The sequence below is a fragment of the Rhinopithecus bieti genome, unplaced genomic scaffold (assembly GCF_001698545.2).
Source record: "Rhinopithecus bieti isolate Rb0 unplaced genomic scaffold, ASM169854v2 scaffold_41649, whole genome shotgun sequence".
Classification (NCBI taxonomy): Eukaryota; Metazoa; Chordata; class Mammalia; order Primates; family Cercopithecidae; genus Rhinopithecus; species Rhinopithecus bieti.
Window position 1 is genome coordinate 362,355 of NW_016816893.1, and position 25,086 is coordinate 387,440.

General features: G+C 45.3%; 1 long non-coding RNA gene across 2 annotated transcripts in view; it reads right to left on the reverse strand.

Moving 5' to 3' along the window:
• The window catches only part of LOC108517497 (uncharacterized), a 38,102-nt gene that overhangs the window by 6,838 nt on the left and 6,178 nt on the right, over positions 1 to 25,086 (reverse strand). For both annotated transcript variants that reach the window (XR_001882118.1, XR_001882119.1), the window contains exon 3: positions 639 to 746. This is a non-coding gene — a long non-coding RNA (uncharacterized LOC108517497). The remainder of the gene's footprint in view (positions 1 to 638; positions 747 to 25,086) is intronic.

The following is a 25,086-nucleotide window of genomic DNA, read 5'->3' on the forward strand; positions in this document are numbered from 1 at the left end:
TTTTTCTTTCTTTCTTTCTTTTTTTTTTTTTTTTTAGTGAGACGGAGTCTGTGTCATCCAAGTTGGTGTGCAGTGGCATGATCTCGGCTCACTGCAACCTCCACGTCCTGGGTTCAAGTGATTCTCCTGCGGTAGCCTCCCAAGTAGCTGGGATTTCAGGCGCCCACCACCATGCCCGACTAATTTATGTATTTTTAGTAGAGATGGGTTTTCACCATGTTGGTCAGGCTGGTCTCAAATTCCTGACCTCAGGTGATCCACCTGCCTTGGCCTCCCAAAGTGGTAGGATTACAAGTGTGAGCCACTGTGCCCAGCCTTTATTTCTATTATTATGACATTGTCATATATAATGAAATAATTGTACAACTCACCATAATATAGACTCAGTGGGATCCCTGAGCTTGTTTTCCTACAACTAGACGGTCCCACCTGGGGGTGATGGGAAAGAGTGGCAGATCATCAGGTGTTAGATTCCCAAGAGGGGCTCAACTTAGATCTCTCACACGTGCAGTTCACAATAGGGTTTGCACTCCTATGAGAATCTAATGCCGCCGCTGATCTGACAGAAGGCAGAGCTCAGGTGGTAATGTGAGTGATGGAGCAGGGATGTAAATACAGATGAAACTTCATTTGCTCACCTGCTGCTCACCTCCTTCTGTGCTGCCCAGTTCCTAACAGGCCATAGACTGTTACCAGTTGGGGACTCCTGCTGTATAATCTTCCCATTATCAAACTATGTTCTAGGCCTGGGGGATGGGAGAGGATAGTTGTTTAGCTGCATAAAGGTTCACTAGAGACCTGGCTATATGGTCAGCACTCTGTTTTATACATATAGCTTCATAAACCATCAACATTCAAGGCAATCTGGATAAACGTCTCTGTACCTTACAGCCCAAAGAGCCTAACAGATTAGCTTTTCCTCTGGCAATTGCACTCTGCACAAACCATATAAATTAATACTAAAACTTTTGATCCACTGGTTTTTATCTCCCGGTAGTAAGACCTGTGGTCTTTTTGATTAGCCCAGAATTCACTGTGGTCATTTCTCCCATCCCAATAATCAGTGATGTAGCATTAGAAACCTCACTGTTTACCCTAACAACTCCCTCCACTGTTTTTCCCCCCTGGCCCTCCTAGAAAGGACTTCTTGGGCAGTAGGTGCATCCACATCTAGTGACTGTCTTGAAATCTGAGAATGTCATGAGCAGTCAAGATGAGTTAGCACCTACAACACAAGTCCCTGCTCACAGGAAGTAAAGCACCTGGGTAGAAAATGGGTGTGTTGATGGGTGGAGATAGGTCAAATGGAGAGAAAACAAGAACATACCTGATTAGCTGGGAACTATAACCTCTAGTTACACTCTGATTGCCCCAACCTACTGCTACTCTACTTCCTCACCCTCCTCACCCCTTTTCTTTTCTTTTTTCTTTTCCTTTCCTTTCCTTTCTTTTTTTTTATTTTCTTTTCTTTTTTCTTTTGAGACGGAGTCTCACTCTGTCACCCAGGCTGGATTACAGTGGTACGATCTTGGCTCACTGCAACCTCTGCCTCCTGGGTTCAAGTAATTCTCCTGCCTCAGCCTACTGAGTAGCTGGGATTACAGGTGCACGCCAACATGCCTGGATGATTTTTGTATTTTTAGTAGAGACGGGGTTTCCCTATGTTGGTCAGGCTGGTCTTGAACTCCTGACCTCGTGATCCACCTGCCTCAGCCTCCCAAAGTGCTGGGATTATAGGCATGAGCCACCGCGCCCAGCTCCCCATCCCTTTTCTGCTGTCTACTGCTCCTCTCCTCTCTCCTTCTGCCTGATCTCTTTCCTGTCTTCTATCCCCATTTTTCTTTTCCTTTCTTTTTTTTTTTGGAGATGGAGTCTTGCTCTGTCACCCAGGCTGGAGTGCAATGGCACAATCTTGGCTCACTGCAACCTCCACCTCCCAGGTTCAAGTGATCCTCATGCCTCAGCCTCCCCAGTAGCTGGGATTACAGGCGCCCACCACCATGCCCGACTAATTTATGTATTTTTAGTACAGATGGGTTTTCGCCATGTTTGCCAGACTGGTCTCGAACTCCTGACCTCGAGTGATCCGCCCACCTCAGCCTCCCAAAGTGCTGAGATCAGAGGCATGAGCCACTGCACCTGGTCATTGACTTGTGCAACTTCTATGATAATGTTGCAGTTGCCCTGGAGTTGGCTTAGGAAGAAGGGATGTGGTTAATTAGCTCATTTCCCAATACAGTGTCATTCCTGGGCCTGGATGCTTGGGAAAGCACCCGATGCAAGCTTTAAGTACAAAATATGAGCCACTGCACGTGGCCTACCCCATTTTTCTTCAGGATCCTGGGTGGTATGAGTAAACCCCAAGGAAACATTGGCAGGACCCAATCCTCTCTTTCAAAAGTCTCCAGTGACAAAAGATAAATTTTTTCACAGTGAGGCCCAAATGTATTTTTTCACCTATGAAATTTGGCAAAGTTTGAAAGCCCATTTTATTTACAAAAGTGTGGGAAAATAAGCACTCATACATTTGCTGGTGGAAGCAGAAATTGGTACAAACTCTATATGAAAATTATAAATACACATGCCTACTTTGGGAGGCTGAGGCGGGAGGATCACGAGGTCAGGAGATCGAGACCATCCTGACTAACAGGGTGAAACCCCGTCTCTACTAAAGATACAGGTGGCGGGCGCCTGTAGTCCCAGCTACTTGGGAGGCTGAGGCAGGAGAATGGTTTGAACCTGGGAGGTGGAGCTTGCAGTGAGCCGAGATCGTGCCACTGCACACCAGCCTGGGCGACAGAGCGAGACTCTGTCTCAAAAATAATAATAATAATAATAAAAAAATAAATAAATAAATACACATGCCTTTTGACCTAACAGTTCTACTTCTGGGAATTCATTCTACGGATGTACATGTAGCAAACTGACTTTTAATCTTTTTCTTTCAGGGAATATCCATTAAAGATGGCTCTAATGAGGAAGTAGCATTCTTTGGAATTCTCTGCAGCCCACAATATGAAATGTCTACTGTTGTAGTCAATGACTGTGCAAGGTGGCTCACGTCTGTAATCCAGCACTTTGGGAGGCCGAGGTGCTTGGATCACTAAAAACCAAGAGTTCAAGACCAGCCCGGCCAACATGGTGAAACCCTGTCTCCACTGAAAATATAAAAATTAGCTGATGTGGTGGTGCATGCCTGTAATCTCAGCTACCTGGGAGGCTGAGTCAGGAAAATCACTTGAACCTGGTAGGTAGAGGTTGCAGTGCGCTGAGATTGTGCCACTGCACTCCAGCCTGGGTGACAGAGCAAGACTCCATCTCAAAAAAAAAAAAAGAGAAAGAAAATGATGACATCTCCCCCATCAAACCTCCCCCTGATTTCTCCAATAGAACGACACAAATAGCACTTCACTATATCACTTACAGATTGCAGTTGAAGAACTCAAGCTATTCACCAACTATTCTGCTTTCTGATGAATAAGTAGGAGAGGATTCTCACTGTGTAATATGAGATATTGGGCAAGCAGTGATTAAAAAGCAGTATCTCAAGTTACTCTCGCTGCAGAGGCATGTAACACTGTTGCCCAGGAAATACCAGAGCATTGTGCAAATGGAGAAGTCGTTTTCAGTTCCGATCTCAAGCAGGAAGGAACTCCTCCAGACAGAGGGGCTTTAAACCTCCTTTTCTTGGCCACAACATATATGAATACAGTCACTAGAGGAGAAAGTTCCCAGCAGATTACATGCTCACAGCCCTTGGGTTAGAGATTCAGAGCATTCAGCCTCACTCAGCTATTCTCAGACTCAGCATCCAAACACTGCAGCTTCAGCTTGTGCAGAAAGATGATGCTGAGTAATAGGATCCTATAGAAAGAGGCAGACATCCCAGTGCAGGGAGTCCTGTGTGAGACCAGGAGACGTCGGCTGCCTACAAAGAATTAGACCCAACCTGCCCCTCTGGTTTAGGGTCATCACTGGCATCATCTGAAGAGGAGCAGGAGTTGGAGATCAGAACCCACTGTGGGTTTTTTGAGTTTTTTTGCTTTTTGAGACAGAATTTCACTCTTGTTGCCCAGGCTGGAGTGCAGTGTCATAATCTCAGCTCACTGCAACCTCCGCTTCCTGGGTTCAAGTGATTCTCCTGCCTCAGCCTTCTATGCAGCTGGGATTACAGGCTCCTGCCATCATGCCCGGCTAATTTTTGTATTTTTGGTAGAGACAGGGTTTCACCATGTTAGCCAGGCTGGTCTCAAACTCCTTTCCTCTGATGATCCGCCAGCCTCAGCCACCCAAAGTGCTGGGATTACAGACGTAAGCCACTGTGCCCGGCCTCACTGTAGGTTTTTAACTAGTATGTAGTACAGACCTTTTTCAGTCACTCTCAGCATTTCATTATGATGTCTTTACAAAGTTCTGAGGTTGGTGAATTCCAAGACAATGTTAGAATCTTCTAGAAAAGTAAAGATACGCACTGCCTTTTACCAATTTCTTTACCATTGTTTGTGCCACACATTACAACAGCTCTTCATTTAAAGTGGGGGAGGGTATGATATTGAGTTGAAACATCATGGTACTTTCTGTTTTATGTTGGACAAGCCTTTTGTGCTTTGTCTTGTCTGTAGCGCCAATTTTCATGGTTCTATGGTGTATTTACAGACATGGTTCTATGGTGTATTTACAGACAATGGTGGTGGTGGGATGGAACAGAATAATGTTGGGGTCTGGAGTGCCTGGATAGCAGGAAATAATTCAGACAGAAAAATAGCAAGGCCAAAAATAAATTGTGCCCTTGAGAGGCTGAAAGAGAATGAGATATGAATCCCTGACTGTAATTGTAGTTGTGTTCACTGTGAGGACAGGTTTTTGCCCTCTGATAATAAATAGACTTTAATCCTAGGTGTGAGTGCTAGCCACTGTCAACAGGGGTGGCTCCAAACAAATCCAGAGTAATTGCCCAAGACACAACATCAGCCCACAACCAAATTCTCACACTGGAGAGTTACATGACTGGTGGATACAACTCATTAGGTAATAGTAAAGGCACTGGTTCTTCCCAGTCAACAAACATCCTCTAAATGCTTCAGGAGCCAGCCAGGCAAGCTATTCTAGCCATGGAGAGGTGTGGCTCTGGTGCGCGGTGACACACTGTGAACACCCAGTCTATGCAGTGCTGATTAATTGGGTAATGGATGAATGAGTCAAAGATCACGCTTCCCAGTTTGTCAGCTACTTGGTAGCTCCCAGGGACTGGCTCCAGTCTGTCACTGGCTCCATGCAAGCAAGCAATCCTGGGGCTGATTGTGAGCCACAGAGTCACTGTCAAGACCTGAGTTTCAGTGGAGTAGGTGGAGAGGCAGGATAAAGAGACATCTGACTCGCAACCTTTAATCTAGAGAGGAGGACTCAGAGGCTATGTTTTCCTGAGCATCTTCCTTTACTTCAGGGCATTGTGAATTTGTGATGACAGCCCAAGGGAAGAAACAAAGCAAGAGTCTGGTCCCACAGACTAGGCATCCTAAGGCTAAGAGAGGAGGTCTTCAGCCTGAGTCATCAGTTCAGGCAATGTATGAAGTCTTGCCTATAAGACATGACCACCACTGTTGAGACTTGTCACACTGCCAACCAAAAGTTCTGGGATGGGGGGTTGGGGGGTGGTAAACTTTCTTCCCAATCCCTAGAGTTCCAGGAAGAATAAAGGAATCACATATTCTCAGCTTTAAATCCTGGCTAAATTTCTTAATCATTGAATGACTGCAGACAAAGAATTAATATCTGAGTCTCAATTTCTTATCTGTAAATATAATATCCACATTGTAGGGTTGTTCTGAATATCACATTAAATTAGGTACATAAAGCACCCAACACAGTACCTAGTACAAGTAGAAGCTCCGTAAATGATAGAGTTTCTATCTCTGGGATTACTGAATCTCAGAGTTAGAAAAATGTAAAAAGTCATCCAACAAAACCCTCCTTCAATAAGCCGGGCATGGTGGTACATGTCTGTAGTCCCAGCTACTCAGGAGGCTGAGGCAAGAGAATGGCTTGAACCTGGGAGGCGGAGGTTGCAGTGAGCCGAGATTGCGTCGCTGCACTCCAGCCTGCGCAACAGAGTGAGACTTTGTGTCAAACAAAACAAAACAAACAAACGAACAAAAACCAGAAAAAGACCCAAACCCAAAACCAAACCAAACAAAAAACCCTCCTTCAGATTTTCTGTTGTCAGAATCCCCTATACTACCTCTAAGACATGGGCCATTCAGCCTCTGCTTGGATTCCATCCAAGGCACGAGGGATCCTTTTCAGAAGTTCTGAGGGTCTTACCGAAATTGAGCTGAAATATAATTCTCAGGGGCTCCTACTACTTGAAATAGTGACACCTTGTCATATGCAGGACAAGTGCTTCCAGTTGTACAGACTGCACATTGCTCAGCTGTGGGCGTCTGCTGCTTTTCACGTAGACTAGTGTGTAAATAGTGTCCCTGGAGTTGGGCAGTGTGATGGCCCTATCAGTGTGATAATCATTCAAATATTTGGTGTCAACCTCGCACTCATTTGAGTCTTCTCCAGTGAAAACACTCATAATTCCTTCTGTCATGCCTCGCCCGGCAAGTTTTGGTTTTCCATCACTCTAGTGACTCTTCTCTGAATGTCCAGCTGTGTGACACCTGGATCTGGGCACAATGCATTCATCATCTTCTGGCCAGTTGGGAATAGTGAGATTCACTTTTCATACCTCATGCTGCTATGTTCTCCTACCTCTACCCCACCCTGTATTTTTTTTTTTCTTCACTTTTCTTTTTTTTATTTTTTATTATTTTTTTTTTTTTTTTATACTTTAAGTTCTAGGGTACATGGTCAATAACGTGCAGGTTTGTTACATATGTACCTACTTTCCTGTCCCATGTTGCGTGTGCTGCACCCATCACTGTCAGCACCCATCAAATTCATCATTTATGATCGATGAATACTCAATGCAATCCCCTCCACCTCTCCCCCCCAGATAGCCCCAGTGTGTGGATGTTGTCCCCCTTCCCGAGTCCAAGTGATTCTCATTGTTCAGTTCCCACCCTAATGAGGTGAGAACATGCGGTGTTTGGGTTTTCATGTTCTTGGATAGTTTGCTAAGAATGATGGTTTCCAGCTGCATCCATGTTCCCTACTAAACAGGACGGCAAACTCACTCATCCTTTTTTATGCTGCATAGTATTCCCATGGTGTATATGGCCCACATTTTCTTCATCCAGTCTGTCACAGCTGGACATTTGGCGGTTGATTCCAAGTCTTTGCTATTGTGATATGGCCGCAATAACATACATGTGCATGTGTCTTTGTAGTAGAATATTTAATAATCCTTTGGTATATACCCAGTAGTGGATGGCTTGGGTCATATGGTTACATCTAGTTCTAGATTCTTGGGAACTGCCATACTGTTTTCCATAATGGTTGAACTAGTTTACAATCCCATCCAACGTGTAAAAGTTGTTCCTATTTCTCCACAATCGCTCTCCAACACCTGTTTTCCTGACTTTTAATGATTGCCGTTCTACCCACCCTGTATTTTATAATTTGTTTTATTATTTTAGTTTTCATTTAATCTAAGAACAGGACTTTACATTGGCAAAGATTACTCAAGACTCGCAGACCAAGGGCAGAAGTTTGTTTTTTTTTTTTTTTTTTTTTCCAGTCTTAGAAAATTCCCTCCAACTTGACATTGATACGTTTTTTCTTCTTTCTTTTCTTTTCCTTTTGTTTGTTTGTTTTTAAAATTTTCATTGCACTGGCATGTAGCTAAGATGTCTCTATCTTGACCCCAATTTTATTACGGGAGACTTTGTTTAGTTTTTTGGTCAAGTTATTTATTTATTCAGCCAATATTCATTGGGCACCTGCTGTGTCTTGTACCAGATACTTGCCGTAGACGCCGTGTTGTGGCAGTGAGTGTTTTAACAGCTGACTACCCAGAAGAAAAAAAAGCCCTAGTTTGTAATGTTTGCTGATTTCCATGGCGTAACTACTTCCTACCATGGCAGATTTCAAACTACCAAGGTGATGTCATTGAACATAGAGTTACAAAGAGATGTATTTGCATAAACAGCTCTTGTGAGCCAGCATGAGGCAGCCCCAGCACACCACTGATAATTTACAGATGAGCCACACACAGTCTCTGCCTTAGGAAAGCTCCATGAGGTTCTTAGAATGTGGTGATGCACAGAGTCCATCTCTCCTCTAAATCTACCATGGAGAAACCATGTCAAAGGAGGAAATAACATTTGTCTGACATGATTTGTTCTCAGAGCACCTATATGGTTTCATAATTGCAAAGGATTCTTTTAGGTGCTTGGGAACCATTCCTTTCATATTTCATTTGAAATTATTTTCAGGCCAGGCACGGTGGCTCACGCCTGTCATACTAGCACTTTGGGAGACTGAGGTGGGTGGATCACCTGAGATCAGAAGTTCGCGGCCAGCCTGGCCAACATGGCAAAACCCCTTCTGTACTAAAAATACAAAAATTAGCCAGGTGTGGTGGCGGGCACCTGTAATCTCAGCTATTCGGGAGGCTGAGGCAGGAGAATCGCTTGAATCTGCGAGGCAGAGGTTGCAGTGAGCTGAGATTGCACCATTGCACTCCAGCCTGGGAGTCTAGAAGCAATGTCAGTCTCATTCACCTATAGTTTAGAGGTTCTACCTCCTCCTCCTTTCAAAAAACTGTACACTGTTTGCCCATTTCTAGTCTTCTAACACTTTTGCTATTCTCCATACATCCTCAAAGCTCTGTATGAGCAACCGGGATATCTCAATCCTAAATTCTTTCAGTATCTCATGGCAAATTCTGTTCCAATACTGGAGCCCAGCACTCATTTATGTGGAGAGTTAATGTACTTCCCTCTTCACCTATTTTGAGCTTTGAGTCTAACAACGTAGAGTCTTCTCTTTTGGATCCGAAGATCTTTCTACATGATGAGAAAGACTGAAGGAAAATAAGGATAAGAGTTTGTTTCTTCATGTTGCAATGGCACAAAATCTTTGTTAACTGTAACAGTAAGAATGATGGCACCCTGAAGATGTCCATGTCCTGATCTCCTGGTCAGGAGTGGTATGTTATGTGACATGAGAATATTTTATGTTACACAGTGAGAAGGAATTAAGGTTGTACATGGTATTAAGCTTGCTAAACAGCAGACCTTAAGATAAGAAGGTCACACTGGACTCTCCAAATGAGCCCAATTTAACCTCAAAGATCCCTTAAATGTAGAACAGAGAAGAAGAAAAGATGTAAAGATGCTACACTGCTGACTTTGAAGATGGAAGAAGGGGCCAAGACAGGAGGAATGCAGGCAGACCCTAGAAGCTAAAAAGGCAAGAACATGACTTCTCTTCTAGAGCCTCTGGAAGGAATGCAAGGCCAGGCACAGTGGCTCATGCCTGTAATCCAACACTTTGGGAAGCCAAGGCGGGGGGATCGCTTGAGCCCAGGAATTCGAGACCAGCCTGGGCAACATCACAAAACCCCATCTCTACAAAAAACAGAAAAATTTGCCCGGCATGGTGGCACGTGCTGGCAGTCCCAGCTACTCAGAAGGCTGAGGCATGAGAATAACTGAGCCCAGAGAGGGGGAGGCTGCAGTGAGCAGTGATCATACCACTGCACCCCAGTCTGGGCAACAGAGTGACACCCTGTCTCAAAAAAAAAAAAAACAAACAAACAAAAAAACAGGCCGGCTGCAGTGGCTCACGCCTGTAATCCCAGCACTCTGGGAGGCCGAGGTGGACAGATCACAAGGTGAGGAGTTCGAGACCAAACCTGGCCAACCTAAAACTACAAAAAATTAGCCAGGTATGGTGGCAGGTGCCTGTAATCCCAGCTACTCAGGAGGCTGAGGCAGGAGAATCGCTTGAACCTGGGAGGCAGATTTTGCAGTGAGCCGAGATTGTACCATTGCACTCCAGCCTGAGCGACAGTGCAAGACTCCATCTCAAAAAAAAAAAAAACAAAAAAACAAAAAAACAAAAAACCCACAAAAACAAACAAAAAACCCAAATAAACAAAAAACAGAAGGAAGGAAGCCCTGTTGACTCCTTGATTTTAGCCCAGTGAGGCCCATTTTAGACTTCTGACCTCCAGGATTGTAAGATCACACATTTGTGTTTTTAAGCTACCAAGTTTGTGGTGATTTGATACAGCAGCAATAGAAAACTCATACACAAACCCATTCCAGACCTCCTCCCTTTCTGTCTTCCACTCTAGAAGCTGGAGAGCCTAATTATTTCTGTGTCAGCAGGTCTGTGTTTTCCAAGTCTACATGATGGTCACCCAGATACCACTTTCATCAACATGTGGTGTGCTGGAAATCCAGAGGACCTTGACCAAAGCTTTGGCTGTCAAGACACACCCAGTGGCAGAGGAGAAGATAATGCTCCTCTATAGTGTTATGCTCAGCTGCAGCCACATCTAGTGTGAGAAATTTCTGGCCACACAGCTCTATCTGTAGGTGACACATGGACACAGCCTCTTCCCAAGGTGTCTTCGTATAGGGCTAGAGTGCTACATGTGGACATATTTCCAAACATAGCCATACATTTTACCTGTAACTCCCTTTCCCTATCATCTCAGTGTCCTAGCCCCTGAGAGCAGAAGTCCCATCGTATCCCAATTCCAAGATTCACCACGTTTCCTAGCTCAAAATCAGTGTTTCTGCCAGAGGTAGTGGCTCACACCTGTAATCCCAGCACTTCGAGAGGCTGAGACGGGTGGATCACCTGAGGTCAGGAGTTTGAGACCAGCCTGACCAACATGGTGAAACCCCATCTCTACCAAAATTACAAAATTAGCCGGGTGTGGTGGCGTATGCCTGTAACCCCAGCTACTTAGGTGACTGAGGCAAGAGGCACAGGGCTACTTTTTGTATTTTTAGTAGAGACAGAGTTTCACTATGTTGGCCAGGCTTGTCTCAAACTCCTGACCTCGTGATCCGCCTGCCTCGGCCTCCCAAAGTGCTGGGATTACAGGCATGAGCCACCACACCCAGCAGAGACTGCATTTCTTGTTCACCAGGACAGTACTTGTGCTGTTCTTCCTTTTAGCCTTATCTATATGCCCTCTGTGTCTCTAGCTCAAGGTGATTGATTTCCATCCACCATAAATGTTCCCTTGAAGGGTTCTGTTCTCTTCCATCTGTTCCATTCTTAAGTGTCATGCCTCCGAGTCTCCGCAACTGAGGTCACTCAGTTTGTTACTCATGCTCTGAACTTAGGTACACACTATTTGTTACTCATTAATATGTTCTAGGTGCCATGGGGAAATCCAAGATGCTTCCTGTGACAGGAATCCTGCCTTGTGGTTCACAGTCCATTTGAGAGATGACTATTTAACCACTAGGAGAAAAAGAAGTAGTGCCTGCTCAAAGAAAGGGACTGATAAAATGCAATGGGCAGTCAGAGGGGGACAGAGGGCACTTCCAATTTAAAGACAGACCTCAAGAAGGAGGGACTTCTAAACCAGACCCGGAGAATTATAAACAACTTAAAGATGGCGGGACATGGTGGCTCACGCTGTAATTAATCCCAGCACTTTGGGAGGCCGAGGCGGGTGGATCACTTGAAGTCAGGAGTTTGAGACCATCCTGGTAAAACCCCATCTCTACTAAAAATACAAAAATTAGCTGGGTGTGGTGGTGCATGTTTGTAATCCCAGCTACTCAGGAGGCTGAGGCAGAAGAATAGCTTGAACCAGGCAGTCGGAGGTTAAGGTGAGCTGAGATCGCGCCACTGCACTCCAGTCTGGTGACAGAGCAAGACTCCGTCTCAGTAAATAAATAAATAAATAAACAAGCCAGTGTGGTGGTGCACACCTGTAATCCCAGCTACTTGGGTGGTTGAGCCAGGAGAATTGCTTGAACCCTGGAGGCAGAGGTTGCAGTGAACCGAGATCGCACCACTGCACTGCAGCCTGGGTGACAGAGCCAGACTTGTCTCAAAACAAACAAACAAAAAGCTTAAAGATATGAAGAAAGGGGTGGGTGTCATTGCAGGCAGAGGAGACCGTTATGTGTGTGAAATGTGCAGAGGTGTGATAAGGCTGGTGTGTCCATGGAGAAGAATGAAGTTCAGCTTGGACAGGCACAGGCTGGTGTGTAGGGGTGGTGGTGGTGGAACTACTGTGAGATAAGACTAGAACGTTCTGTGGGGCCAGACCCTGGAGGGTTGTAAAGTCAGCATACAGGACTTGCCTTTCCGCTGAGGTCATTGACAGTCTTAGAAGTTTAGTGGGCAAGGAGAAAAGTCATCTGTTTTTTCAAATGTGTAATAACCACTAACTTTAAGAAAGAAAGCCAGTATTCGATGATTTAACCAAACGGTGTGGGTTGTCATCTAACTTCTGATCTCTTTCTCTCTTTCAAAAAAAAAAAAAAAAAACTTTTAAACGAAATTTCCTAGTTAATAGGGGCAAGCAAAAAAATGGTGACATAGGTGCTGAAAGGCCCTACCTAAGCATATCCCAAGGAAAGCTGAGGCTAGAAACAAAAATGTTACCCAGCTCCACCAGGCACTGACCTCTTCACAGCGGTGCAATCAGAGGAGATGAACAGGAGGAGGCAGCTCTCAAATACGATGAGGGCTGCCGTGGAAATGGCCTTGGAATGGCATTTGGGAGCCCAGATGGTACTGTTCCCTCCGACATTGACTCACAGATCCCTTCCCTTTTCCAGGTCCCAGTTTCCCATCTGAACACTGAGGGGGGCCCATCAAGGTGGCCTCTCAGGGTCCTAACCACCCTAGGAGTGGAAAGTTCAGGGAACTCTATTCTGTTTCCTTTTGAGGTGCCTTAGCCCCTCTGCTGCTGCCCCCAGCATGGGCATGAAATGAACGCATTCCACTATTCTTTCCTCATCTCTGGAGCTTCTTCTGTCCTAAAATGCTGTACCCAGATCTCTGGATATAGAGAATACCAACCGTAGTCCCCTTAATTCTGTTGCCCTTTCCGGGTAGATTTTGGCATGCATTGGAGGATGTCTCAGGTGGGAGGGATGCTGGGGTGGAAAAACCTTGAAGAAACTCAAAGACAAAACCTCTCTCCAAGGAAGGCCTATCCTTGAGCACTGTTTAGAAAGTGACTTTTAGAGAAAGCGTGGCTCCATAGAATTCACTGTGTTGTGTAAAGCTGTGAAGTGTGGAGTGGGGTGGGAATGAAGTTATGTTTTGGATGGAAGCAGCACCGAAGAACGGCCCTTGAATTCGCATTCTGCCCCTCACAGATTCCCTGGTCTCAATACCTGGAGTTGCAGATGGGCCTGGGGCAGATCCGACTGGTTTGGAAGTGCAGCTCCTTGATGTTGGACTGCCAGACTGGGCAACATAGTGAGACCCCATCTCTACTGAAACATTTTTAAAACTGCCAGCAACAGCTGGATGCAGTGGCTCAAGCCTGAAATCCCAGCACTTTGGGAGGCTGGGGTGGGCAGATCACTTGGGGTCAGGAGTTAGAGAGCAGCTTGGCCAACATGGTGAAACCCCATCTCTACTAAAAACACAAAAACTAGCCGGTGTGGTGGTGCATGCCTGTAGTCCCAGCTACTGGGAGGCTGAGGCAGGAGAATCGCTTGGACCCAGGAGGCGGAGGTTTCAGTGAGCCAAGATTGTGCCACTGCACTCCAGCCTGAGCAACAAAGCAAGACTGCATCTCGAACAAACAAACAAAAAACTGCCAGCAGCTTGATCTTGGCATCACTTATCACCACTGATGGGCAAGACAGAGCTGAGAAAATGGCAGTGGAGCCAACAGTAGAGGCAGAAGTAGGGCTCAGAAGGGAAGGGGAGGTAGGGAGATCCCCAAGGTCTTGCACCACAGCCTGGCTATGAGTGAGTCCCCTACCTCCCCAGCAGATCCTGCAGAGAAGGCATCATCTCTTTCCTAGTGACAATGTCTATCTTCCAGGACACAGCTGCCTCTTCAAAGCTAAGGCAAATCTTGTGCTGGAACCGAGGCCCCATCTGTTGGACTCCTCCACCCAGACCATTTGCCAAAATGATGGAATAGGGCCAGGCCTGCCAAGAGGTCCTCAGAGGGTATCTAGGTGAAGTCCTCTCTCTACCAAAGAGGGAAGTTAGGTCTACGGATAGGAAGGGATTTTCCCAAGGTCATTTATCTAGCAAGTAGCTGCAGTAAAACTTGATGCCAGGCCTTCTTATACAAGATGTAGGTTAAGAGAGCATTAGCCTTAAGCCAGACTACATGGGTCCAAATCCTGACTGCTTCTCTGTTGGCTGAGAGGTTTGACCAACTTCATCAACCTCTTTCAGATTCAGCTGCCCTTTTTTTTTTAATTTTTATTTTATTTTGTTTGTTTGTTTGTTTCTTGAGACAGGGTCTTGCTCTGTCACCCAGGCTGGAGTGCAACGGCATGACCATGGCTGACTTCAGCCTTGGCCCCCTGGACTCAAGTAATCCTCCTACCTCAGCCTCTGGAGTAGCTGGGATTACAGGCGGATGGCACCATGGCCGGCTAATTTTTAAAAAATTTGGTAGAGATGGGGTCTCACTATGTTGCCCAGTTTGGTCTTGAACTCCTGGGCTCAAGTGATCCTCCAGCCTCAACCTCCCAAAGCACTGTTTTCCAATTAAATGAAATAATAAATTAAAATCACTTAACATAATAACTGCATATAATAAGAGCTCAATACATGTTAGTGAAAAAAAAATGCCTAATTACTTTTCTCTACCTCCTCAACAAAGACCTCCCAGTCCCAGTTCTTTTCCCCAGAGCAAACTACTAAGTAGATATTAGGTTTCCCTAGAGCTGGTCAAAGGTATCACTCCTTTGGTTTTGCTCAAAGCAGAGAGCATTCTTGTTTGATGCCATTATTAACACTAGGTGGGTATCTTTTTTTTTTTTTTTTTGAGACAGAGTCTCACTCTGTTGCCTAGGCTGGAGTGCAGTGGTACCGTATCGGCTCACTGCAAACTCTGTCTCCTGGGTTCAAGCGATTCTCCTGCCTCAGCCTCCCAAATAGGTGGGATTTAAGGTGCCCCCCCCCATGCCTGGCTGATTTTTTTTTTTTTTGTTTTTTTTTTATTTTTAGTAGAGACAGGGTTTCACCATGTTGGCCAGGCTGGTCTCGAATTTCTGACCTCAGGTGATCCGCCTGCCTCAGCCTCCCAAAGTGTTGGGATTACAGGCGTGAGTCACTGTGCCCAGCTGTGGGTGTCTCCTAATAGTGGTCCAGGCCGTCTTCCCACAGACACAGTGAACTGTAACCAACAGGATGTGCTTGTGTAAGTTGCATTATTGGCAGCTCAGAGGCAAAAGTGTGACCACACGAGAGAAGCGTCAGTTACTCTGCATTTTAACTTCATTTTATCTTAGCTAATTTAAAAAGATTCCTTATTTCCATTAAGAAAGAAATTATGCTTAGTATTATAGGTTCAAACAAAAATGTATAATTTAAAAGTTAAGCTGGGCGTGGTGGCTCACGCTTGTAATCCCACGATTTTGGGAGGCCGAGGCAGGCGCATCACCTGAGGTCAGGAGTTCGAAACCAGCCTGGCCAACATGGCATAATCCTGTCTCTACTAAAAATACAAAAATTAGCCGGGTGTGGTGGTGTGTGCCTGTAATCCCAGCTACTCGGGAGGCTGAGGCACAAGAATTGTTTGAACCCAGGAGGCGGCAGTTGTAGTGAGCCAAGATTGTGCCACTGCACTCCAGCCTGGGCTACAGAGCAAGATTCTGTCTCAAAAAAACAAAAACAAAAACAAAAAATTAGCCGGGCATAGTAATCCCAGCTAGTCGGGAGGCTGAGGCAGGAGAAACACTTGAACCTGGGAGACGGAGGCTGCAGTGAGGCGCAATTTCACCGCTGCACTCCAGCCTTGGTGACAGAGCAAGATACCATCTCTAAACAAACAAACGAACAAACAAAAAACAAAAACAAAAAATAAAAATTAAGGCTGGGCATGGTGGTTTATGCCTATAATTCCAGCATTTTGGGAGGCCAAGGCAGGCAAATCGCTTGAGCCCAGAAGTTTGAGACCAGCCTGGGGAAGATGGCAAGACCTCATCTCTACAAAAAACACAAAAATTAGTCAGACATGGTAGCACATGCCTGTAGTCCCTTAGGAGGCTGAGATGGGAAAATCCCTTGAGCCCAGGAGGCAGAGGTTGTAGTGAGCTTTGATTGTGCCACTGCACTCCAGCCTGGGAACAGAGAGAGATCCTGACTTTAAAAAAAGAAAAATAGTTAAAAGTCCCTTATATAGCCACTCATTCAGAAGTAACCTCAGCTAGAGAATGATTAATTTTCTTCCAGTTTTAAGCTGGCCCAGGTGGCTCATGCTTGCAGGCCCAGGAGACTGAGGCAGGAGGATTGCTTGAACCCAGGAGCTCCAGACCCATCTGAGCAATACAGTGAGACCCCCATCTCTTAAAAACATTTTAAAAATTACGTATTTTCTTCAAGTTTTATTTAATACATCCTGTTTGCTAGGGCTGCCTTAACAAAATACCCCAGACCAGTTACTCCAAAAACAGGATTTATTTTCTCACAGCTGTGGAGGCTGGCAGTGCAGGATCACGGTGTTGAGAGGGCTGGTTTCTTCTCAGGCCTCTCTCCTTGGCTTTTGGGTAGCCACGTCCTCTCCCTGTGTCCTCACATGGTCTTCCCTCTGTGTGAGTCTGTCCTAATCTCCTTTTCTTATAAAGACACCAGGCCTGTTAGATTAGGGCCCACTCTAATGACCTCATTTAACCTTAATTACCTCTTTGAAGGCTCTGTTTCCAAATACAGTCACATCCTGAGAGGCTGAGGATTAGGGCTTCAACATACAAATTGGTCGGGGGTGGGCCAAGGCACAATTCAGCCTCTCTTTTACACAGACACACACACACACACAATTTTTTCTATACATCTCTGCAACTTGATTTGTCTTAATTTCAACATGTTTTCATGTCAGAAGAAGGCCTGTATCCTTCTGAGGAGGCTGAGATATTGAATCTTTAGTTTTTTACCCTCCATAGGAAATGCAGGCCCACTGGGTCGTGACCAAATCTCAGTCAGCAGGGCACCTGGGCCCTTCACAGCCTCTCGTCCTTCTTTTGATTGCTTTTATTTCTCCATCTTTTTCTCTGACATTTATGTGGTATTTTATTTTATTTTATTTTATTTTGAGACAGAGTCTCACTCTGTTGCCCAGGCTGGAGTGCAGTAGTGTCATCTTAGCTCACTGCACCTTCCACCTCCCGGGTTCAAGCGATTCTTCTGCCTCAGCCTCCCAAGTAGGTGGGATCACAGGCGCCCACCACCACGCCCAGCTAATTTTTGTCTTTGTAGTAGAGATGGGGTTTTGCCATGTTGGCCAGGTCTGGAACTCCTGACCTCAGGTGACTGGCCCACCTTGGCTTCCCAAAGTGCCGGGATTACAAGCGTGAGCCACCACACCCCACCTGATTTTTCTTTTTTGGAGATGGGGTCTTGTTATGTTGCCCAGTCTGGTCGCAAACTCCTGGCCTCCCAAAGTGCTGGGATTACAGGCATGTGCCACCACGCCCAGCTAATTTTTTGTATTTTTGGTAGAGACAGGGTTTCGCTATGTTGGCCAGGCTGGTCTCAAACTCCTGGCCTCAAGTGATCTGCCCGCCTCGGCCTCCCAAAGCGCTGGGATTACAGGCATGAGCTGTCGCGCAGGGCCTTCATTCAGTTGGTCCTTACTACATCTTTCCTCTATTTGGTTTCTAGAGGTCACAGGTGCTTTCTTTTTCGTGTAAGTGCAAGGCATGTGTTATCTGAAAGTCCCTGCTGTTTTCACAAATGCTTTCTCTACCTGTGGGAGTGGCCGTGAGCCTGTGGCTTCAGCTACTGGGAAAGCAGAAGTGGGAAGATCGCTTGAGGCCAAGAGTTGGAGGAATGTGTTCTCCAAGTCTTCTCTTTGACCCTCAAGGTGAATAGTTTCTCCCTGACCGCTCTCCTCCTTGTAGTTGGTGTTTATGCAATTTTCCTCTACTCTCTTCCTCTGGAACTCTGCCCTGGTAGGCCAAGTTTGGTCCTGCAGGCATACCCTCACCTTTAGATTCTTCTCATTTCCAGATGAGTCTTTGCTGGCTCATTAAGGCCCCATGGGTATTGCTTTGAAGTGGCAGTTAAATCTATCTTAGTGTCTTCAATGTCACGATTAGGGAATATTTTCTTACTTTGAGATAATATAAGCAGTTATGTGTGACTTAACAACAGATTCTGAGAAATGGGTAGTTAGGAGATTGCATCATTGTGCAAACGTCACAGAGTGTACATTTACAAATCCAAATGGTAGAGCCTACTACATACACAGGCTGTATGGGATAGCCTGCGGTACTGTATCCTGTAGGCAATTGTAATACGATGGTATTTGTGTAGTTAAACACGGGGAAGGTAGTGTGCTGCCCTATGACATTATGATGGCTACAGCTACAACATCACTAGGTGATAGCAATTTTTCAGCTCCATTATACTCTTATGAGACCACCATCATATATGTATCCATTACTGACCAAAACATAGCTATGTAACACATGACCGTATTCACCTATATATTCTTCTAGTAAGTACAAAGGGACTCCAATTTTTTTTCCAAATGACTAGCCAACTTTTCCAATGTCGTTTGTTCAATTATCCAAACTTTTCTCACTTATATGATATATGGAAGAGTATTTATATGTCCAGTATAATAACGTATAGATAAAACTTTTCTGGACTTTTCTTTCAGTCTTACTGATATAGCTCTTCTAAGTGTATCTATTTTCAGAATACTAATGTATATCCATAAACATACTACATTATATTATCATACATAGTTATTTTGAGATGGAGATTTTTGCTCTTGTTGCCTAGGCTGGAGAGCAATGGCGCGATCTTGGCTCACTGCAACCTCTGACTCCCGGGTTCAAGTGATTCTCCTGCTTCAGCCTCCCAAGTAGCTGGGATTACAGGAATGTGCCACCACACCTGGCTGATTTTGCATTCTTTTTGTAGAGATGGGGTTTCACCATGTTGGTCAGGCTGGTCTCAAACCTCTGACCTCAGTTGATGTACCCACCTCAGCCTCCCGAAGTGCTGAGATTACAGGCATGAGCCACCGCACTCAGCCTCTCATACATAATATATATAAAAATTTACTTTTATACTACTGGTAATTCAAAAGTTGTATAAGTAATATAAAAGTGTTCATTTTTCAGCCTGGGCAACATGGTGAAACCCCATCTTTACTAAAATACAAAAATTAGCCAGGCATGGTGGCATGCACCTGTAGTCCCAAGCTACTCAGGGGGCTGAGGAGGGAGGATTGCTTGAGCCCAGGAGTTCAAGGCTGCAGTGAGCCGTGATCTTGCCACTGTATTGCAGTCTGGGTGACAGACTTTATTTTATATATATAAAAAATAAAATTTAGAAAGCAGCCTATTTCCCTCTCCTCCTACTGAGACCCCCATGTACAAGGCCTAGTCCTAATGCTGACTTGTCAAAGCATAATGGCTATGCCCCAAACAAGAAAACTGAGACTACCTCTCTTCCTTCAAGGTGAGGCTGCCAGGAACCTATGGTGAATTATAAATTTGTACGAAGTTATCAAATCTTTATTTTAATGTAAGAAAGGGGGGAAAGTCTTATGTAAATATTAAGTATTATCTCAACAGGTGGCCCTAAAATTTATCTTTGGGAAGGAGCATTCTTGGTTCTACCAAAAAATACTTTCATAATTCATCTACACATATAAGATTGGTTCTCAAGTTGTAAAGCCTGGTCGTGAAGTATAGAAAGAGAGAAAACAGAAATGAGACAGGAAGAGAGAAAAGGTAGAGAGCAGTGATACAGTAAAATTTCCAATGATGAAAGAGCTAAAAGGACTTTTAAGAGGAATCTAAGCCAGGCACGGTGGCTCATGCCTGTAATCCCAGCACTTTGGGAGGCCAAGTTGGGTGGATCACGAGGTCAGGAAATCAAGACCATCCTGGCTAACACGGTAAAACCCCATCTCTACTAAAAATACAAAAATTAGCTGCATGTGGTGGCACGAGCCTGTAATCCCAGCTACTCAGGAGGCTGAGGCAGGATAATTCATTGAACCCGGGAGGTGGAGGTTGCAGTGAGCCAAGATTGCACCACTGCACTCCAGCCTGGGTGACAGAGTAAGACTCCGTCTCAAAAGAAAAAAAAAAAAAGAACCATCTAATATTTAAAGCTGAGTTCTTAGGGCTTGTATTGTATAGATGTAAATTCCTTCATCTCTCCAAGTTTTCAGTATCATCTCCTCAAATGAAGGCCATGTTGGGCGGGGCAGGTGAGGGCCATTGAGGAGAATGGGGACAGTAGCTGTGTTCTGTATCTAGGTCCATGGACTGCTGTGGGATGGCCCGTGATCTAAACTTACTAGCAGAAACACAATCTTAGAGCAGAAGCAACTGTGAGAAGGTAAGTCCCCAGACATTTGCAAAATTTGGAGAGCACTGATTTCTAAAAAATGGGGACCTTAATTTTTATTTCTTTGTTTCTTTGAGGCAGAATCTCACTCTGTCACCCAGGCTGGAGTGCAGTGGCATGATCTCGGCTCACTGCAACCTCCATGTCCTGGGTTCAAGTAATTCTCCTGTCTCAGCCTCCCAAGTAGCTGGGATTACAGGCGTGCACCACCACGCCTGGCTAATTCTTTTGTATTTTTAGTAGCAACATGGTTTTATCATGTTGGCCAGGCTGGTATCTAACTTCTGACCTCAAGTGAACCACCTGCCTCGGCCTCCCAGTGTTGGGATTATAGGCATGAGCCACCACGCCCGGCCAAGGGGACTTTAAATTATACTAAATCTAGTGAGCAGGGTAATCTCAGCTAACACCTTGCAGTTATCTAAAATGTCACTAGATCTGTTTGTCTTTCCAAGGAGCTGGCTTCCTTCATATCTTTAAGGAAATGTCTCTCCATATTGTTCAATTCACCTTCCAGAAACTGGTGGGAAGAGAAAAGAAATTCAGTTTCAAAGCCTCTGCCAATTCTTCCAATGGTCCTTTTTTAAGCCAAGCAAATTAGATATGATTATGGCTTTTTAAATCTATAAAATGTGTTTAATCACAATAGCTTTTTCACAGGATTATGGTGCTTTAGAAGTACCTGGCACAAAAGTAAATACTATGTGCCTTGCCACACAGTAATCTCACCAGGAGAAGCTCTGAAACTACTGATGCTGGTGTGGGGGCTGACGGGGCCCTGACCAATTAAGTCATAAACTCTGAAGTGGGGCTCAGATGTCAGCAGGCCCTTAACCAATTAAGTCATAAACTCTGGAGCAGGGCTGACATGTCAGCATTTTTCAAAGCCTCCTAGATAATTCTAATGTGCAGTCAGCATTAACAACCACTGCTTTATGGGCTATTATTTTACCAAAATGATACACTACATGTTGATTTCTTAGGAACAAAACTCTTCACGCAAGTTGTTTGTTAAGAGATTTGATAGTCCTGCGTTCATCCCCTTAGGGGACCGGAGGTGGCAGCTACAGTTTGCATTTAGATTTTCCCTAAGGAATGTTAATTGCTTAAGCTGTCATAAAAGAGTGGATGTTTTATGTTTCCCTGGTGGAAGCGAAAGAAGAGTCAGTACAGCGTGGCTGAACTCTGATCTGTATGTCTCTTTGGGAGGTTCTCCAAACCCAGCAAAGCAAGAGATCCTGCTTGCTTGTGGACTTGTGTGCTGCTAGAAATGCAAGACTGAGTCAGCTAAGAGCATTGCCAAAAAGTCACTAAGCCACCGCATGTAGCCCGAGATCACAAGGAAACCACAAGTCTTTCTAAGGTCAAAAAGTTCTGCCTGTATTTCCAGATCTTCTTCTTGGTTTCTAAGCAGCCAGCCACCTGCTCTCAGCTTTCACCTAGGACTCAACAATTTCAGGAAGGAAAAAGATTATTCTAGGTCAGAAAGATTCTGGGAAATGTTAAATGACTTTGCCTCTGGAGAATACATTTTTCTGGCCTCTTTCTGATCTTGGCAGACATGTCCATCTTCTGGGAGCCACAGAAGACAGCCCTTCATCTTTTCCTAGTTGGTGCCTTCTTCTAGACCTAAATTCCTGAGCTCATGCTGAAACCCAGATTAACAACTTTTTTGCGGGGAGGGGAGTTGTTTGAGATTAGACTAGTTAAACTTAGCCTGGTGAGGGAGGGGGGATCGGTTTCTAGATTTATTCATTTATGTGTCCACAGTGCCTGCCTGGTGCCCTTCTGTGAAAATATAAGTTATTGAGGTAGAAATGTACAGAACATCTCAGGTTGGGGCCAGGCACAGTGGCTCATGCCTATAATCCCAGTACTTTGGTAGGCTGAGGTAGGAGGACCACTTGAGTCCAGGAACTCAAGACCAGCCTAGACAACATACTGAGACCCTCTCTCTACAAAAAAAAAAAAATTAAAAATTAGCCCAGTGTGGTGGCACGCACCTGTAGTCCTAGCTCCTTGGGAGGCTGAGGCAGGAGGACCGCTTGTGCCCAGGAGTTCAAGGCTGCCGTGAGCTGTGATTGAGCCACTGTACTCCAGCCTGGGCAACAGAATAAGACCAAAAAAAACAAAAAACAAAGAAAATCCCCAGAACATCTCAAGTCTTTCTAGAGATGTATGAAGCCTACCCTTCAAGGACAAGGGCAAGTTGCACATGGAGTGGTTTGATTGAGGAGTTGAAAGGAAGAACCTGTCTGCTCAATATGGACAACAATATCCTGGTTGACAGTGTCTATCACAGACTTCCGGGCTCCATGCGGAATTCGAGCAAATGCTAGGAAACCACACGCTATGCAGACTGAGCATTACACATAAAGGTAGAGTTAGGGCAGGAAGCATGGAAGGAAAAAGTAAGAAGTCTCATTGTGGTCCCAGCCAGGTTGAGGACCCTCTCTCCTAGAGAGTGGACATCCCGGGGCACTGGAGTAAGAGTGAGCCCAGGCTGGCCCAGCTGGCTGTGTGGGAAGGGTAGAAGCTGCCCTGGCCTTTGGCGTCAGCCACGTGCACTTTGTCAGACTGCCATCTGCTGAGCACTTCTTAGCAATTCCCTCTGCTTTTATGTCACACACCTGGAGTCCCCTCCCGGTTACAGATCTTCTAAGGCCAAAGTGAGACCTTAGAAGTATTAGGAAGCAAAAAGCATAGAAATGAGAAGCCCCAGAGCCTATGACTGAAGACACTACTCTTTTTTTTTTTTTTTTTTATGAGACAGAATCTCACTCTGTCTCCCAGACTGGAGTGTGGGGTCGTTATCTCAGCTGACTGCAACCTCCACTTCTCGGGTTCAAGCGATTCTCATGCCTCAGCCTCCCAAGTAGCTGGGATTACAGGCACAAGCCACCACACCTGGCTAAATTTTGTATTTTTAGTAGAGACAGGGTTTCATTCACCATGTTGGCCAGGCTGGTCTCAAACTCCTGACCTCAAGTGATCTCCACCCACCTAGGCTTCCCAAAGTGCTGGGATGACAGGCATGAGCCACTGTGTCCGGCTGACACTACTTTTTTTCTTCTCTGAACCTCATTCCTGTATTTTATAAAGGAGCGGAAGGCTCTAGATTTTCTTTCCTTCCATTTATGCACATTTATAGCACCCCATACTTCCCCCATCGTAGCAACTATATAGTGACTGCACCATGTGTCTGCCTGACCAGACTGCGAGCTCAACATGAGAGGGGTCGTGTCTGTTTTGTTCATCCTGTGTCCTCAATGGTATGTACACAGATACTCAGAAAAGTATGTGTTGAATGAGAGAGGGAAGGAGAAAGTAAGGAAGTGAGGGAGGGAGGGAGGAAGGAAGGAATGGAGAGAAGGAGGGTAAGATATCCCAGCAGGTCACTAGAGCCTATTTGTGAGAAAGCCGCTAGGAGCCTTGAAAGTCCCTGTAAATGAGGAAGGGAGAAAGCTATTTCTCTCCAATCCCCACGAAGAGAAAATAAACGAAGCAAGCTGCAAGTGGCAAAACAAGATGTGGTCTAGATTTCCAACAGAAGACTCTGTACACCTGATAAAGCAAAGCTACTTGTGGGGACCCAAATTCTGTGAACATTCCAGGCTGGTCCTGGGGGGTAGGTAACAGAACAGGGGGTAGAAGGGTTTTCTTCCAATGGTATCAGAGAGGCCTGAAGCTTTGCAAGAGCTGGAAAATGGAACTTTGTTAGAGCTTTGCAGTTTGCACACATTGTCTTGTTGTCAAAAAAACTGTGTAGAATAGAGAGGTCACGGGCCAGGCACGGTGGCTCACGCCTATAACCCCAGCACTTTGGGAGGCCGAGGTTGGTGGATCACCTGAGGTCAGGAGCTCGAGACCAGCCTGGCCAACGTGGTGAGACCCTGTCTCTACTAAAAATACAAAAATTAACCGGGCATGGTGGTGTGTGCCTGTAATGCCAGCTACGTGGGAGGCTGAGGCAGGAGAATTGCTTGAACCTGGAAGGCAGAGGCTGCAGTGAGCCGAGACTGTGCCACTGCACTTCAGCCCGGGTGATGTAGCAAGACTCCCTCTCAAAAAAAAAAAAAAAAAAAGAGAGATCACCTGGGGACTGGGGAAGAACAGTGACATTACAAGTACAAGATTGGGCCTGGGAAGAGACCTCGTAGCCCCAGAATTCTTCCCCTACCTGGAGTAATTTGGAGGAGACTCTAATGTGTGCCCTTAACTCATGTGGCCTCAGAGAATGAGGTGAAGGGAAAGCTGGTGGACTTGAAAGCTCAGGGGGTCTGGGTCATGACAAAAAGCTCTGAGTGTAAACTGAGCTCTTGATTTTTCTATAAAAAAAAAAATTGAATACTGAGAGATAGATATTTCTCATTAGATTATTTTTTATGGTAACCCTCACCTCATGGTCAAAGGACGGAATCACAGAATCACAGGCTTGCCCACCAGCCCATCTCAACTTCTGTGGAAAGTCTCCCTAACCCCTGACTTTCTATAACTCCAACATCAATAGCAGCTGCCATTTTTTTCAGCTTCTTTCTGCCCACAAAGCCAGGACTAGGGGGAGGTAAGTGACACATTCCCTTGGGTGCGAAATTCGAAAGGTGCCAAAAACCTCAGTAATCATCATAAAGAACATTTCCA